This window comes from Rhinoraja longicauda, chromosome 26, assembly GCF_053455715.1.
Source record: "Rhinoraja longicauda isolate Sanriku21f chromosome 26, sRhiLon1.1, whole genome shotgun sequence".
In the NCBI taxonomy this organism is placed as follows: Eukaryota; Metazoa; Chordata; class Chondrichthyes; order Rajiformes; family Arhynchobatidae; genus Rhinoraja; species Rhinoraja longicauda.
In genome coordinates this window covers 2,146,973-2,162,434 of record NC_135978.1, presented here as the reverse complement: position 1 = coordinate 2,162,434, position 15,462 = coordinate 2,146,973, and the positions used below count along the sequence as shown (strand labels likewise).

The 15,462-nt window shown below is 41.8% G+C and overlaps 1 protein-coding gene across 9 annotated transcripts in view; it reads right to left on the bottom strand.

Moving 5' to 3' along the window:
* The window catches only part of myo18ab (myosin XVIIIA b), a 174,224-nt gene that overhangs the window by 144,441 nt on the left and 14,321 nt on the right, over positions 1–15,462 (bottom strand). The gene's annotated exons all lie outside the window — the stretch shown is intronic.

Here is a 15,462-nt window from a genome sequence, read left to right as displayed (position 1 = left end):
GTGCTGTCTGTACTGAGTTTGTACGTTCTCCCTGTGATCACGTGGGTTTTCCTCGGGTGCTCCGTCCGGTTTCCTCCCACATTCCAAAGACGTGCAAGTTTGTAGGTTAATTGGCTTCTCTAAATTATACCAAATGTGTCGAATAGAGCTGGTGTATAGGTGATCATTGGTCGACACAGACTCGGTGGGCCAAAGGGCCTGTTTCCATGCTGTATCGCTAAACTAAACTAAGTTAATGCTGCCTATGCAAATTATTTTGAGCACTTTGGAGGGCAAGATTCTTCGCTTGATTCCACAGTTGAGATGTTATTATAAGAACAAAATATTGACACAATACTATCAATCTCATAATAAAACTACACACTGGCTAAATACAGCCTTGGGTAATGTTCACGAATTCTTGAACTCTTACAAGAAAGCAGTGCTTTTTTTGGCTCAGTATGCAAGGTCAACTGAAGTTATCCGTATGACAGCAACTTTTTATCGTGGGTCCTTATCTACTGACACCGAAGGCTGCGGTGCAATATACCGCAAGCCATGTTTTGAAGTCGTGAACTGTGGAGCAAAATGTTCATGGGAATCTGTGTGGTTAAACTGTCTCATGTAGGAAGGAGCTGCAGAGGTTGGTTTAAATCGGAGATAGACACAAAATGCTGGAGTAACGCAGCGGGACAGGCAGCGTCTCTGGAGAGAAGGAATGGGTGAATGTTTCGGGTCGAGACCCTTCTTCAGACGTTTTTGCATATCTTTCATTCATTTGCTTTATATCTCTCCACATTACTGTCTCTATCTCTCGTTTACCTTTCTCCTGACTCTCAGTCTGAAGAAGGATCTCACCCATTCCTTCTCTCCAGAGATGCTGCCTGTCCTGCTGAGTTACTCCAGCATTTTGTAAACTGTCTCTATTTGCAGCTCTAGTAAGGGCCTCTCTTCTTCTCATTATCCTGACACACTGGAACTTCTTGTACCTGATGTTAACCCATCTCTTGGCCCACTCCTGCTGGCATGGGACAAGGTTTCCTGATGGTTATGTTAAGCGGGATACATAGGACAATAATTGTGAAGAAGACCCATTTTGATGCGATATAACGCATTCCAAAGTTGTGGAGACAACAAAATCTTATTTTGAGTTACACAACGGCAGGCTCCTGACCTGCTTTGGTTGAAGTGACCCTTGGTAGAAGGAGTAGAAACCAGGGCAAAGGAACATTTTTATTCCCCTAAGGTTTCGCCACTGGAGCAATTTTGGTTCTAAAAGATGATTAGCAAAACGGAGTCTCTCAGGGTGCAGAAATTTTCAGTTTCCTTGAAATTATTTCCACGGTCACCCATGAAAATTATACTGAAGACAGACACAAAAGGCTGGAATAACTCATCGTAGGTTAGGTGATGGAGAAAAGGAACTGAGATTCAGGGAAAGGGGAAAGATGGTACTTCAGAGAAATGAATGGAAGATATGCAAAAAGCTCCGATAGTCAAGGAAACCCCCACCCTTTCCCCACCTGCCTTACTGTCGTGCTGTTGAGTTCTTCTGTCTGTGTCCTCGTTGTCACCTGTCCCACAGCCCACATTTCCTTGATTATCGTTACTTTTTGGATATCTTCCATTCATTTCTCCTCAGTACCGTCTATATCTCTCGTTCCCCGGTCTGAAAAAGAAGGCTCGACCCAAAACGGCACCTATTCCTTTTCTCCAGAGATGCTGCCTGACCCGCTGAGTTACTCCAGCCTTTTGTATCTGAGTTACTCCAGCCTTTTAAGCCAGCATCTGCAGTTCCGCCCCTGCACATGGAAATTATTCCGTTCATGAAGATAACCGGGTCCTGAAAAAGAATGCAAAGTGCCACCTGCATGTTAGACAAGCTCACAACGCTGGGAAAACTACCTGCAGTCAAGTTCATCTTCCTTGCTGAAGGACAAGTACAGAGTAGACAGCTTCACATCTCCTAAGGAGATGAGGGGAAATTTATTTAGTCAGAGGGTGGTGAATCTGTGGAATTCGCTGCCACAGAAGGCTGCGGAGGCCAAGTCCGTGGATATTTTTAAGGCAGAGATAGATAGATTCTTGATTAGTACGGGTGTCAGGGGTTATGGGGAGAAGACAGGAGAAAGGGGCCAGAAGGGGGAGACAGATCAGCCATGATTGAATGGCATGGTGGAGTAGACTTGATGGGCCATATGGCCTAATTTTATTCCTATCACTTATGACCTTATGACAGCCTCCCAGTTATATTGATCAGAAAACCAGTCTGAAGAAGGGTCTCGACCCAAAACGTCACCCATTCCTTCTCTCCGGAGATGCTGCCTGTCCCGCTGAGTTACTCCAGCATTTTCTATCTACCTTTGATTTAAGCCAGCATCTGCAGTTCTCTCCTACGCAGAAAACCAGTTAAAGCGTGTTTCAGGCATAATGGCCTGGAGTGAAGCTGAGACAAGGAAAATGACTGCGAGCATGATCTTGACAGAAACGCAGAGCAATCCAGGAATGCTGCACTCCTCAAAAATAACATCATATATCTCTTTGGCACGTGCCTTGCGAAAAACCTTAATCCACTGAGACAAAGCTGCTGAAACAGGTTGTGAGAAGACAGAGATTGCCTGCAACCTTGAAGCATGAGCACCCATGGATCCCAATAGTGAGCAGACATACTTCAAAATGCTCTGCTAAAGTAGATCAGAAAGTACGAACGACTTCTTAAATCACAGCTACAAAAACCATACAATGAAAACTGTATGATGCCCATACAAGGGCTCTGGATGAATGACTTAGCGACTTTGCAGGTATTAATTGATTGATTGAAAGATACAGCCTTCAGTCCACCGAGTCCATGCTGACAAGCTCACTCCCGACACACTACGGGAAATTTACAGAGAACAATCAACCAACAAATCTTTGGGATGCGGGAAAGAAACCGGAGCGCCCGGAGAAAACCCACGCAATTACAGGGGGAACGTACAAACTCCACACAGACAACAACTGAGGCGAGGGTCTCTGGCGCTGTAACCATCTGCGCTACTGTGCTGCCCCAAAGCTAGTGCAGCTGGTGTTTCTCAGCTCCAGTCGACTCTGATCTCTCATGCCATCAGTGTGGAATTTGCATTCTTTTCAACATGGGTTTATTCCCTGGTGTGGCAGTTTCTTCCCACAGCCCAACAATGCAAATGACTCCTACTTTAAATGGGTGGCAAGAGAATAAAGTGTTGTAATTTGGCATGTATGAGAGGCAAGATGCAGAAAAATATGGGACTGGTGCAATTGTTCTGAGGCATCATATAAATGAAGAATAGCTTCCTTCTTTTTGCATGGGCATGTGTTCATGAATAAATATTGGTATCGGTATATTCACAAAATGCTGGAGTAACTCAGCAGGTCAGGCAGCATCTCGGGAGAGAAGGAATGGGTGACGTTTCGGGTCGAGACCCTTCTTCAGACATCAGTCTGAAGAAGGGTCTCGACCCGAAACGTCACCCATTCCTTCTCTCCCGAGATGCTGCCTGACCTGCTGAGTTACTCCAGCATTTTGTGAATAAATCGAGTTGTACCAGTATCTGCAGTTATTTTCTTATACTACTTGGTATTGGTATAGTACTGTACATGTTAGATAGAGCTCTAAGGGCTAGTGGAATCAAGAGATATGGGGAGAAGGCGGGCACAGGTTACTGATTGTGGATGATCAGCCGTGATCACAATGAATGGCGGTGATGGCTCGAAGAGTCAAATGGCCTCCTCCTGCACCTATTTTCTATGTTTCTATGAACGTATACCATTAACAATGTATAGATTGGAACTTTTCAAATGAACACTAAACTAATTAGAGGTCTTCTCCAGCTTATCAAATGCCAGATTTATGTTCAGCCCTTACACACAAATCACTTTATATACTTTAGTTTAGATTTTACTTTAGAGATAGAGCGTGGAAACAGGCCCTTCTGTCCACCGAGTCTGCACTGACCAGTGATCACCCCGTACACTAACACTATCCTACACACAGGGAACAATTTACAGACGCCAATTAACATACAAATGTGTATGCCTTTGGAGTGTGGGAGGAAATCTGAGAATCCCCACACTGTGGCAGGGAGAACGTACAAACTCGGTACAGACAGCACCCTTAGTCAGGATGGAAGCCGGTTGAGTGGTGGTGTGCATTTGTTCATTGCTGTGAGGCTGCAGGGTACTCCTGCCCTGGGGCAACTTGGTCCCAGCCACATTTGCAATTGCCAAACTGTTCAGGTTAGGAAGAGCTTATAACAATGGGACACTGCCGAAAACATGGGGATGACCTACATGTTATTATGATATTTTAGTTTTTTTTTAGTTTAGAGATACAGTGCGTAAACAGGCCCTTCAGCCCACCGGGTCCGTGCCGCCCAGCGATCACCGCACACTAACACTATCCTATACCCACTTGGGACAATTTTTACATTTACCAAGCCAATTAACCTACATACCTGTACGTCTTTGGAGTGTGGGAGGAAACCGAATATCTCGGAGAAAACCCACGCAGATCACGGGGAGAGCGTACAAACTCCGTACAGACAGCACCCAAAGTCAGGATCGAACCTGAGTCTCCGGCGCTGCATTTGCTGTAAGGCAGCAACTCTACCACCGCACCACCGTGACCGCCCTGAGTATTAAATCATATAATATATGATTTAATACTCAATATTGTAGAATGATAAATTCTTGTATAAAAGCCAATGTTAAAATGTGGGTTGATTTTTTACAGAAATACATATTAACAATCTTTGTCCAATGAGGCCAGCATGGTGGCGCAGCGGTAGAGTTGCTGCCTCACAGCGCCAGAGACTCAGGTTCAATCCTGAATACGGTGCTGTAAAAAAACAGAGTTTGTACGTTCTCCCTGTGACCGTGTGGGTTTTCTCAGGTTTCTTCCCACACTCCAAGGCATACAGGTTTGTAGATTAATTGGCATCTGTAAATTGTCCCTCGTGTGTAGGATAGTGTTAGTGTCACAGGTCGTCTCAGACCTGATGGGCAGAAGGGCCTGTTTCCACACTCTATCTCTAAAGTGAAATCTAAAGTAAAGTATCTAAAACAATAATTGAAGTTTGAATATTGTGAACCATCACCTTATTGTGAACTATCACCTTAACCATCACCATTCTGAACTGTACAATGATTTATGCCTTTTGAGGTATTTTGCAGTAAATTGGAAATGAAAAAAAGGCTATACAAAATGGAACTGCAAGGAAAAGCATTGCGAATTTTAAGAATTTACTGAAGACAGTCATATACATATTCTATGGCTAGGAATTTGTAACTGTGATATCAAGGAAAGATGATGCAAAATGAAGTAATAGAATGTAACAATAGTTTTAATTAAGACCACTAAAAATTCTAAACCCACATTTCAACATGAAAGGACTTTCAACTCTGAATATTGCTCAGATTACATAAACTGAAACTACTGACAAAGCCACACCCTCGATCTGAAAATATATTTACAATTGTCCCTTTCCAAGTTCTCAATAGGACCTTCATAGTTGAAGAATGTATTAATTTGCTTTTCAAGCAGAAATCACATAATGCCATGAATCTTTTCATAAATGTTTCTTGCACAGCACACTGCAAACAAAGAATAATCCTCTAACTTCTGTTCCAAGAAGATATACAAATCGCACCAGAGTTCAATCCACCAAACATCTTTCTTCCCAATTCTACCCATGATTAAGAATCTTTAGATTCATCAATTAATAAATTTCCACCTTGTGAAAATCAGACACAATTGGCCCTTCCACCCAGTAAACAAACATAACAGGTCAACCATTGGTCAGTCCTTTGAGACAGTGACATTTTTTTAATGAAACATCAATTATTTTATTCAGCATGAAAGCGTTTTAAGGTATGAAGGAAAATGGAAATGTATAAAGGACTGGAGACATTTCATCCTAAAATAACTCTCGTTACTTTACAACTACAACTTTATTTTTACCTAGCCACACGTTAGAGTGTACATTCATCTATCAATGATTGGTAACATAGTTTTGAGCTTTTCCACAGTATTTAAATGGCAAATAATTAAGCAATGCTTATTTATCTTTCAGGATTCTTTGCCAACATCGACGTTGAGTTCAATGTTTCACAAATTACATCCGTCCATTAAACTAGCCTGGGGTAAACCTGCGTCATGCTGCCAAGAATTTTACATACTTCAAAGTTTTATTCTTCTAAGCTCAATTGAGTATAGGCCCAAGATAAGTAACTAAAGCTGGAGTAACTCAGCGGGTCAGGAAGCCTGCTTAATCCCTCCTCATAGAAAGATTCTATCATCCAGGAATCTATGTGGTGCATCTTTGTTGCACACCACCTATCTCAAATATACCTTTCCTTCGATTTGGGTGTGAGGGTGGGCACAATATCCTAGGTTGGTCTTATTAGGACCCAACATTATTGCACTGATGCCTTCTTTCTTGTAATCCCCTTCTAATAAGATACCAACGCATCATTGCCTTTATAACAGTTTGCAGTGGCCATATTTCAGCAATTCATACATTGTTCTTTATCTCTCTACACCATCGTCTATAAGACTCGTTTCCTTTTCTCCTGATTAGTCTGAAGAAGAGTCTCGACCTGAACATCACCCATTCCTTCTCTCCAGAGATGCTGCCTGTCCCGCTGAGTTACTGCAGCACTTTGGGTCTATTAAAGGATACTAAAGTCCCTCAAAAGGAACATTGACATCATGCCATCTGGAAAGGAATTAAAAGTGACAAGGATCAGCAAGAAACCATCAACTATGCTTCTGGTATGGGATTAAAATGCACATCTGGCCACAACAGCTTTAGGAAGTGCCTCCAACATAAATTAAATAATTTTAAAACGACCTAGATTTGAGGCAATGATGATAAAACGACACAGTCCACCATTATTTCTCCATTTGTGCGGATTTGTTTTACTATTTTTGCACTATTAATGCACAGACCTCAGTAAACCTACCTCTTCGATGACCCTCGGACCATCCTTGATCGGACCTTGCTGGCTTTATCTTGCACTAAATGTCATTCCCTTATCCTGGAACTGTACACTGTAAATGGATCGATTGTAATCATGCATTGTCTTTCTGCTAACTGGTTAGCATGCAACAAAAAGCTTTTCACTGTACCTCGGTACACGTGACAATAAACTAAACAGAACTAAACACTGCTGCTCCACAAGCCACACTGTTTATGTGCAAACTTGACCCACAAGAACTATTGTGTAGAGAATGCTCGCGCAAATGTGATCCAAATAAGCTTTAACACAATATTGATCTACAAAACTGCTTAGTGGTCGCTCTGTCTAGAGAAAGCTAACTTTATGCAAGAGATTTGTCTCTTTTCTTGTATTACTATTTTGGATAAAAACATTTTAAAATAAAAGTAAAAATAATTCTTTTTTATCTTCTGTTTTATCTACATCTAGACATTTGAAAAGCTAATAAAAATTGTTTCTGCTTTTCAGAGTAAGAATTCTTGAATGAGCCATAGCCATTCAGCAAGGAAAAGGCCCTTCAGCCCACTTTGTCCAGGCTGTCTGAGATGCCTATCCCCGCTAATCTAAATGTAAATGTCTAGATGTAGATAATTCATGTCAAATCAGCATGTATCTATCCAAAAGCTGTTTAGACTGTGCAATTCTACCTGTCTCTACTACTTCCTCTGGCAGCTTGTTCCAATGAAGTTGAACAACGAAGTTGAACCAAATGCTGAAGCTGATGGTACTAGAGTTGCATTATGGGAAGGGATACTAGCCAATCTCCCATCAACAACATCCATGTCCATAAGTGCCAAAGAAGAACTTCCTCCTGGGGCCGAATCAAGCTGTGCTGAATGGAGATGCCTCAACAGACTGAGAGCTGGTACTGGTCGTTGTAAAGCCACTCTCAAGAAGTGGGGTTATATAGACACTGAAGACGTCATCTGCATATGTGGCACTGAACCACAAACTATGGAGCACCTATTGAGATGTCCTCAATTGGAGCACGAATGCAAACTGAGCACCTCGCAGAGAACAATGATATTGCTAGGAGTTGTGTTCAGTTTTGGCTGAAACACAATATCTGGCATGTGTGGACACAATAAAAATAAGAAGCTTGTTCCATATACCCACCACCCATAGTGCATTAAACACGCCACTTAAAACTACATTCAATATTGCCTCTCTAAGCACTAGGGATCCCATTGCATCGATGCCTGGGAGGAGCAGCATTGGAAAGGTTCTCACCCCAAAACCCACTAAATATTTGTGGAGAAATTTGAGGTCACTGGCAATGTCAGTAATTTCCCCAGGAAAATAGGCGGCAGCAGCAGGGTGAATTTGCAATGTCTTGATAGATATAAAATTGTTTAAAACTTTTTCTCAAACACAAAATGTTATTTCTTGCAAACAAGAGACCAACTCCAAATCATCTGTTAGGCACTCAGGAAAATAGCACTTTCAAATGCTTAACGATGGTGTTTTATTTGTGGACAATAAGGAACCAGATTCGTTCCCATGAACTGTTGTTACCTGAACAGTTCGTAAGCTAAAAATGAGGCTGCAGAGCAAGTTCTCACACAGCAGTAGAGGCCTCCAGCCCACATACATTCCGCCGGTCTTAGTGGCAGCACAGTGGCGCAGCGGTAGAGTTGCTGCCGCACACCGCCAGAGACTACGGGCGCTGTCTGTACGGAGTTTGTACGTTCTCCCCGTGACCTGCGTGGGTTTTCTCCAGGATCTCCATTTTCCTCCCACACTCCAAAGACGTACAGGTTTGTAGGTTGGTTGGCTTTGGTAAACATTGTAAATTGTCCCAAATGTGTAGGGTAGTGTTAGTGTGCAGGGATCACTGGTCGGCACGGACTCGGTGGGCCGAAGGACCTGTTTCTGCGTTGTATCTCTAAACTAAATTAAACCCTACTCAGATACCTTCAGCACGAGCTAATATTGGTTGACAATTTTCATGTCAGTTCTGGATGCCATCAAATAGTTACAAACTTTGCATCAACAATAAGCAAAACAACATTAAAAAATAATTAAGCAAATGATCAAAGGGTTTGGAATATTAAAAATACCACGAGGACTTCCAATGAATATAATCTCTTTTCAAAAACTATGTGTCCAGTTGTTTACCATAAAGTTTGAAAAATAAATATATTAAGTATTGTCCAGATTTAGTTTTCATATACTTTACAAGGAATTAAAGCTCTCACCCCAAAACCCAGTAAAAGTTTGTGGAGCGATTTGAGGTCAGCGACAATGCCTATACCTTCCTCAGGAAAATACACGGCAACAAGGTGAATTTGCAAAGGAATTGTTCAAAACCTTTTCTCAAAAACAAGATTTTAATTTCTTGCCAACAAGAGACTAACTCTAAAATCATCAGTTAGGCACTGCGGGGAAAAGAGCATCTTCAAATGCACTTTATCCTAACAAGCACAGCATCAATAACTAATGACCAAATAGTTTAGAATATTAGAAATACCATTTAATATAATCTCTTTTCAAAAACGATGTCATAGAGTCAAAGTCATACAGTGTGGAAACAGGCCCTTCGGCCCAACTTGCCCACACAGACCAACATGTCCCATCTACACTAGTCCCACCTGCCTGTGTTTGGCCCATATCCCTCTAAACCTGTCCTATCCAAGTAACTGTCTAAATGCTTCTTAAACATTGAGATTGTACCTGCATTAACTATTTCCTCTGGCAAATTGTTCCAAACATCCATCATCCTTTGTGTGGAAAGGTTATCCCTCAGGTTCCTATTAACATGGTCCCCAATACGTAACTCAATTCTCTAAATGTGGTCTCACCAGCATCTTAGACAACTGCAACATGACCTGCCAACTTCTATGTGCCTTGCTGTTACCATAAAGTTTGAAAAAAATATATAAAGTATTGATCAGATTTTGTTTTCATATATTTTACAGGTCTCCAACCAAAATTAATGCAATGTATCCTATTTCTAAGCTGAAAGATCAACAAGAGCTATTTATAAACTTTTGAAATGACTGTTTAGTAACACAAAGTATTGCAGGAATTTTGCACTTCCTGTGCAGTGCATCTCACATCTCTACAATCAGCAGTACAGGCTTTACTTGGCAGTCAGCGGAAGATGAGAGGGTGGGGGACCGCCGTGAGGGAGGGGGAAGAACAACGGAGGGACCGGCGTGAGGGGACCGCTGTGGGGGTGGGGGAAGAACAACGGAGGATCCGGCGTGAGGGGACCACTGTGGGGGAGGGGGAAGGACAATCGGGAGGGAGGGGGGTGAGGTGGGAGAACAATGGACAATGGGGGGAAGAACAAAGGAGGAGTCGGCTGTGACTTTGTCAGCTCCGTAGGTGGCCACTATTTGTATACCTTGGGTGTGCAAGCAAAGATTTTCACTGTGCCTTGTGACATGTGACAATAAGGTATTCCATTCCATACTTGGAAGTAATTTGAGTAGTCTTCAGATTGTTTCCTGATAACCCAGTGACAGCATATTTTATGAATACAAAGCCCTGTTTCTGATCAACGTTCCATACAAATATATTTCGTAACTACAATTCAGACTGCAAAATAACTTCTCCAAATAGAATGTGTGAAACCACCTGCCTTAAATAAAAATTCCAAACATACCAGGGAGAGAAAGATTTTTTTCAGAACTACATTTGGGGTGGGCAGGCAGTTTCCGTACAGAACTGTATCAAGGGGAATTAAAAAAATGTTTGTGTTGTTAATTCCTATTTCACTGTATAATTGTACGTTTTTTAATATAATCCATTCAGATGTTTGTAAACGAGTGCAGTTTGAGCAAACAACTTGAAGTAATGTTTCCGACAAAACACGTCTCAAAAAATACAAGGAACAGTCTGTTGCTTTTACAATGAAGCACTACAGCTTTTAGTTCAGTTTAGTTTAGAGATTCAGCGCAGAAACTGGCCCTTCCGCCCACCGAGTCCGTGCCGGCCAGCAACCCCCGCACATTAACACTATCCTACACACTCGAGGGGCAATTTACATTTATACCTATTTATGCTAATTAACCTACAAATCTGCACGTCTTTGGAGTATGGGAAGAAACCGAAGATCTCGGAGAAAACCCACGCAGGTCACGGGGAGAACGTACAAACTTCGTCCAGACAGCACCCATAGTTGGGCTGGAACCCGGGTCTCCAGCGCTGCAAGGCAGCAACTCTACCGCTGCGCCACCGTGCCGCCCATTTATAGTCCAAATATATTGGCACTGACCACCTGCAATGTGGTGTGACCCATAGAAGGAAACCATTTCTGGAATTCAAATTACATAAAACCATCAGTTGGAAATGGGGCCGCATAAAGTAACAATCTTTCACCACAGGAATTAAATGGGATCAGCGTCATCACATTTGCGAAAGATTTAGGTATGCCATGCATATTACTCAAAGCAGGAAGGAGGAAGAGAACAGGCTTCAAGAGTGCATAGTTTGGTAAAATGGGTAAACATGAGATTGAAACAATCTAAAGCAGATGTATGAAATGATTCATTTTGTTAGGATCAGTGAAAAACTATGTAGACTAAATGATATAATTTTGAAGTATAAGAAAATAACTGCAGATGCTGGTACAAATCATATCATATCATCATATCATATATATACAGCCGGAAACAGGCCTTTTCGGCCCACCAAGTCCGTGCCGCCCAGCGATCCCCGTACATTAACACTATCCTACACCCACTAGGGACAATATTTACATTCACCCAGCCAATTAACCTACATACCTGTACGTCTTTGGAGTGTGGGAGGAAACCGAAGATCTCGGAGAAAACCCACGCAGGTCACGGGGAGAACGTACAAACTCCTTACAGTGCAGCACCCGTAGTCAGGATCGAACCTGAGTCTCCGGCGCTGCATTCGCTGTAAAGCAGCAACTCTACCGCTGCGCTATGAATAATATGATGGGGAATTATAAAACCATGGATTCATACTTCTGCTGATCCTACCACCTTCAACGATTTAAACATATACATGGATCTCAGTTACCCGCATCTTCAAAATTATATCGATTTATTCACAAAATGCTGGAGTAACTCAGCAGGTCAGGCAGCATCTCGGGAGACAAGGAATGGGTGACGTTTCGGGTCGAGTCTGAAGAAGGGTCTCGACCCGAAACGTCACCCATTCCTTGTCTCCCGAGATGCTGCCTGACCTGCTGAGTTACTCCAGCATTTTGTGAATAAATCGATATAATTTTGAAGATGCGGGTAACTGAGATCCATGTATATGTTTAAATCGTTGAAGGTGGTAGGATCAGCAGAAGTATGAATCCATGGTTTTATAATTCCCCATCATATTATTCATTTAAGTGTAACGTCAAGAAATAGCTTCTTGAGAAACAACAATGTCAACACTGATGCCAGTTTCATCCAACTTTAACGTGATTTTTAAAACTTAAACTTAAAAAATGTAAACTTTAAATTAAGACTGTACTCACACTGTATTTTTACATCTGCTATTTGGGTTTTGTCAGCTCATTTTAATTAACTGTATTGCTTTTTATGGTAATGTACTATGTTTTTAACTATTGTACATATTGTATTGTATTTCTTTTCTAGGATGCCGAACAACATCAGGCTAAGGGACTGTTGGTGAAAACTAGCCTCTCGGCTAACTCGAGTACATTTACATTTGTTTGAATGTCAATTAATGTACATTGTCCCTTTTTAAAATAAATTATTATTATTATTATTATAAACAGATGGCACTAAACTTTAGGAAGGGTATCAAGGGAGTAGAGACCTAGATGATTTCCTGGAATGGTACCGGAAATACTAGTTATTTAGAGTCAGGATTGTTTTCCTTTGAACGCAGTTAATAGAGATGTGATTAAATTTGATTGGAGATTTGTTACAATAAATAAAGAGACACTGTGTCTGACCGTGAAGGGCCAGGATCATCAGCCATAAACTTCAGTTAATCAACTAATGGTTTGAGATAAGGGTATATATTTTTTAAATGCCATGTGTGGAAATCAGGAATGCACTCCCTAAAGGATGGTGGTAGGAACTGGAAAGCAAAGTAGATACATCATTTCAATCCAATCTTGATGTTTCCATAACTGGCCTTTCTGTTACTCTTTCTAAAGCACAAAAAAACAGATATAGTGCAAATGTGTATTTACAAAGTAACGCATTTATTTTTGTGCCAACAGATTAATTTTGCTCAAGTGCCTGGTCCAATTTCTTATGAAATCGTCAATCATTTCTACTTTCACCACCCTCTAAGAGAACTCCAGATACTACCATTCTAATCAAAAACCCTTTCTCACATCCCCTCTGCATTTGCATCTCATGTCCACATCTTAAACCTAGACCATATACATCAATAACTTGGACGCGAACGTAAACAGTTTGGGTAGCAGGTTTGCAGATGACAACAGGATTGCTGGGGTCACAGACTGTCAAAGTATGCAGTGCAATATAGATCAGCTGCAGAGATGGCAGATAGGGTTTAATCCCAGCAAGTGAGTTGTTGCACTTTGGGAGGTCAATTGTAAAGGGAAAATATGACCCCTAACAGCATTGATGGCAGAGGGATCTTGGGGTCCAAGTCCATAACTCCCTGAAAGTGGCAACACTAATAGATAGAGGGGTAAAGAATGCTTGCTTTCAGAGGTCGGGGCATCGAGCATAAAAATCAAGGAAGTCATGATGCAGCTTTATCAGACTGCATTTGCGTGCAGTTCTGGTCACCCCATTACAGGAAGGATAACGGGCTTTGGACATGGTGCAAAGGAGGTTTCCCAGAATGATGCTGATTTAGTTGATATTAGCCACAGGGAGCAATTGGACAGCAATTATCGACTGTTTTGACTGAAAACCAGAGGTTGCGGGAGAACATGATTGAAGTATATGAAATTACAAGAGTCATAGATAGGATAGACAGTTAGAACCTTTTTACCAGAATGGCAAAAGTAGATACTAGAGGACATAGCTTTAAGGTGAGAGGGGCAATGTTAAAAGATGTGCGCGGCTAGTTTGCTCTTTACACAGAGGGTGGGGAATGCCTGGAATAAGTCATAAGGCATAAGTGATAGGAGCAGAAGTAGGCCATTTGGCCCATCATGTCTCATCTCCTCATCTCCTTCCTAAAAGCATGTCCTTTAATTCTGAGGCTCTGACCTCTAGTCCTGGACTCTCCCACTAGTGGAAACATCCTTTCCACATCCCACTCTATCCGAGGCTGCGCCAAGAACGCACTGCCAGGAGTGGTGGTGGAGGCAGATACAACAGTGGCATTTTAGAGACTTAAGCATAGACACATGGATATGCAGGGAAGGAAAGGATATGGATTGTGTGCAGGCAGATAAAAGGTGGTCGAGGCATCATGTTCCTCACAGAGATTGTGGGCTGACGGGCCCGTTCATGTGCTGTACTGTATTGTTGTATGCTCCATTCCAGCAAATTGCCTCTGCAGCCTCAACGACCTTCACAGTGCACCCAGGTGACACATTTGGGCAAAAATTCATGCCTCTACAAGGTGAAAACGCTTTAATTTTTAAACCAGGTTTGGCATTAGATGGATTCCAGCAAAACTGAAAATTCTATCATTTTGACGATAATGTCTATTCAAATTATTCAGAACAAAACAAAATTGTATACACAACATCAAAACACACATCACAACATTTAGAAGTTTCTGGTCTTAATTGATTCCATTTATACCTCACGCTGCCGCGGCAAGGCCAGCAGCATCATCAAGGACGAGTCGCACCCCAGTCACTCCCTCTTCTCCCCTCTCCCATCAGGGAAAAGGTAAGTGTGAAAACGCACACCTCCAGATTCAGGGACAGTTTCTTCCCGGCTGTTATCAGGCAACTGAATCATCCTACCACAACCAGAGAGCAGTGTTGAACTACTATCCACCTCATTGGTGACCCTCAGACTATCCTTGATCAGACTTTGCTGGCTTCATCTCACACTAAACGTTATTCCTTATCATGTATCTGACCACTGTAAATGGATCAATTGTGACCATGTATTGTCTTTCTGCTGACTGGTTAGCACGCAACAAAAGCTTTTCACTGTACCTCGGTACACATGACAATAAAGTAAACTGAACTAATTTTATACCAGTTTTTAAACCAGTGAAATTGTAGGAAATGTCAGATGAGGTAGAGTTGTTACAAACTGCTGCTATGAGCGGTATAAACTGAAATGCATTTGATGCCCATCTCATGGGATCAACAAATGAATATGAAAGACCAAGGAAATCCATGCACCAGTGTCCTCAGTCTTTTGTGCAGACATTTGGATCAAGTCCGAGCATCTCTAGATACATCAATATCTCACAAATGCAGAATCCAGGTGTACAAAGAATCTGTGTCCCTGTGTACATCATGCCAGATTTTGTTTATAACTATAATGAAAAAGTAAACTGGGTCTCCTGTAAAACAATCTCTCCATTCATTACAGCATGATGGCCCAACAGCAATTTCACTCCAATTTTCATTTA